The sequence below is a fragment of the Octopus bimaculoides genome, chromosome 9 (assembly GCF_001194135.2).
Source record: "Octopus bimaculoides isolate UCB-OBI-ISO-001 chromosome 9, ASM119413v2, whole genome shotgun sequence".
Taxonomy (NCBI): Eukaryota; Metazoa; Mollusca; class Cephalopoda; order Octopoda; family Octopodidae; genus Octopus; species Octopus bimaculoides.
The window spans coordinates 11059637-11062674 of record NC_068989.1 but is presented as its reverse complement, the minus strand read 5'-3'; the positions used below and the strand labels follow the sequence as shown (position 1 = coordinate 11062674).

Here is a 3038-nt window from a genome sequence, read left to right as displayed (position 1 = left end):
TCATAAGGCACAGGTGCAAAAGATGTGAGTCTGAGTTCTACTAAGAGTCTTCATAAGGCACAGGTGCAAAAGATGTGAGTCTGAGTTCTACTAAGAGTTTTCATAAGGCACAGGTATGTCCATGTGTTTAAGGAGCTTGCTTTGTAAACATGTGGTTCTGGGTTCAATCCTACTGCACAACACATTATGTTTTCTGCTGCAGCCTCAGTCCCATCAATGCCTTGTGAGTGAATTTGTGGATGGAAGCCCATGTGTCTGTCCTTGTGTGTGTATGTGTGTCTTTATGTGTGTGTGTATGTGTGTGTGTGTGTGTGTGTTGGTCCAAACTAATGCCTTATGAATGAATTTTAAATGGAAGCCCATCATGTGTGTGTGTGTGTGTGTGCATATGTGTGTGTAAATGTGTGTGTATTTGTGTTTATCACCCCATACCTCTTGGCAACTGGTATTGGTTTATTTATGTCCTCATAACTTAGCAGTTCAGTAAATGACACTAATTGAATAAGTACCAGACTTTACGAAAAAAAAAAAAAAATTACTGGTGTCCATTTTGGACAATAAAATTTGTTCAATGGTAGGGTGGGGGTTCAATAAAACCTATCGAGGACAGTGTCCCTGCATGGCTGCAAACCAGTGATTGACACAAGTACAAAAATATCTGTATCTTCCTCTCTCTCTCATTCACTTTCTCTGTGTGAATATAAACATTTATTCACCATTCATTACTCGTTGAATCAAGTATAAAGGTTTATATATCCGACGTGGCAGGCATGTAGTGTATGAGGTCTGTCTGCCTTCTCTCCTTCAGTTTAATATTGAATAATAGGCACGCACTTCTGTTATGTCTTCCCCCACTGCCAAGGGAGATCACTTCATTCTTTTCTACTCTCGGCACAAGACCCGAAATTTTTGGGGAGTGGTGGTGGGGGGGCAGTCGATTACATCGCCCCTAGTATGCAACTGGTACTTAATTTATCGACTCCGAAAGGATGAAAGGCAAAGTTGACCTCAGTGGAATTTGAACTCAGAATGTAAAGACAGATGAAATACCGCTAAGCATTTCACTCGGTGTGCTAATGTTTCTGCTAGCTCACCGCCTTGGAGACTACTACATTCTGCCGTACATCAACCAGTAACCCTTTAACCTAGTGTTTCAAATCAAATCAGAGTGGAGTCTGGTGCAGTCCCCAGTTTGCCAGCTTTGGTCAGACAGTCCAACCCATGCCAGCATGAACAACAGACATTAAACGATGGTCATGATGATGATTCCCCTCTCAGATTCATGCACTTATTGCAATGGTCCTTCAGTTTTTCTAAGTCCTGTCAAAGAACTTGGAAGGTTGGGCCTCTAACCAAGGCCTTTTGCGATACCCTTAAAGCCAGGAACTTTTCAATATCCCATCGTATACAGTTTAGAATAATATTTAGATGAACATTTTTTTCCGTCACAGATATTAAAATATTCTGAAGCCCTTTGTTGATAAAAAGAACAAAAAAAAAACCAACATTCTTTTCCGTCATGGAAACCTGGAAGAAAATTTCTTTTAAGCTGAGTTCTGTGAATGATGAACTTTCCTTATACACAACAGAGATGGTCCTAAAGCACTGACAGTAATACCTACTGGTGTTTGGGATAATGATGTAAGCTTTTATAAGGTATCTCAATATGTTAGAGATAGCAGCCAAATCTCTCTCAAATAAAACCAAATCTTGTCATCTTAATAAAATGAAGAACTTATTGAATAATGACAGTTCTAGATTATACACTCATTATAAAAGAAAAAATGGTGCGATTATGACTAGAATGTAGAGAAGAGAAAGATGTAGGTGATTAACCTTATCTCAATATATTACTGGTATTTATTTTGATAACAGGTTGCTGAGATAAAGGTCCTGAAATGCTGGTTGTTGTAGTAACGGTGATTGTGGAGTTGTCGAAGTGACAGTGGGAGGGAAATATATTTATTGAGATGATTGCAAAGAAGTAGTAGTGGGAGAGGTTAAGAAGAGAGACAGTAGCAATATTGGTGGTGCTCATGATTATGAAGAAGTTGGTGGCAGCAACATTTCTGATGATGGTGGCGGTAGTGGTGGTGGTGGCAGTGATGGTTGTTGCAGTGGTAGTGTTTGGTTGTAATAGTGGTGTGGGAGGTGTTATAATGGTTTTTGGTGGGGATGGTTGCATCAGTGCCGAAGAAGACAGTTAGAGAGTCTTGAAAGCAGCAATGGAGGCGGTGTGATTGTAATGGCGCCGGTTGTGGAGTAATATTGAAGAAATTTGACTAATTGCCAAGGTGCTGTGCCTTATCAGCAAAACACACAATTCTTCTTGTGCTTAGATTAAAAAAAAAAATAGATCAAAGAACTTGGTTGAATAAATTGCTATTTAGCAAAGATACATCAACTGATATATGTCTTACACTGCTTATGTCTTAGACAGAAGAATAGGATAGACCAATCTGAAGAAATGGAAACAACACTATCGAACATTAGTGTGTTTGTATTTTCAGTTGAAAGCCAAGCAAGATTCTTATAAACAAGGAATTGGAGTTGTTGTCAAAAGTGGCAACATCTCAAAGAGAATGATTGAAAATATTTGCTTGATTTAGAATTTATGATTTTATTTGCAAAATTGGATGAAGTGGGGGTGGGAGTAAGAATTTGAATTATTTATAGTTGAGACTGTTTTGATTTATAAATATATAATTCAAATATAACTATTTGATCTTATTTCTTTTATCAGTGTTTTTTTTTGTTGTTGTTGTTTTTGTTGTTGTTTTTGTGGTTGTTGTTGTTGTTGTTGTGCTGTCGTCAATTTTTTTTCTTTTTCTCTATTTCACGTTTATGATTGTTTAACCCAAACTTCTGGCACTTTTTGAAATTATCTTTTCAAGAAGTGAAGTAAATAATTTATTTTGGCTTCAGTCAGCATCATCATCATCATCATCATCATCTTCATCACCACTACCACCACCTTTGCTGCCACTGCCACCGCTGCCAGTATCGCCACTGCCACTGTCACCGCTGCCACCACCACC

At 38.3% G+C, this 3038-nt stretch overlaps 1 long non-coding RNA gene across 3 annotated transcripts in view; it reads left to right on the top strand.

Annotated features, from left to right (window-relative positions):
* The window catches only part of LOC128248695 (uncharacterized), a 56748-nt gene that overhangs the window by 17404 nt on the left and 36306 nt on the right, over positions 1–3038 (top strand). The gene's annotated exons all lie outside the window — the stretch shown is intronic.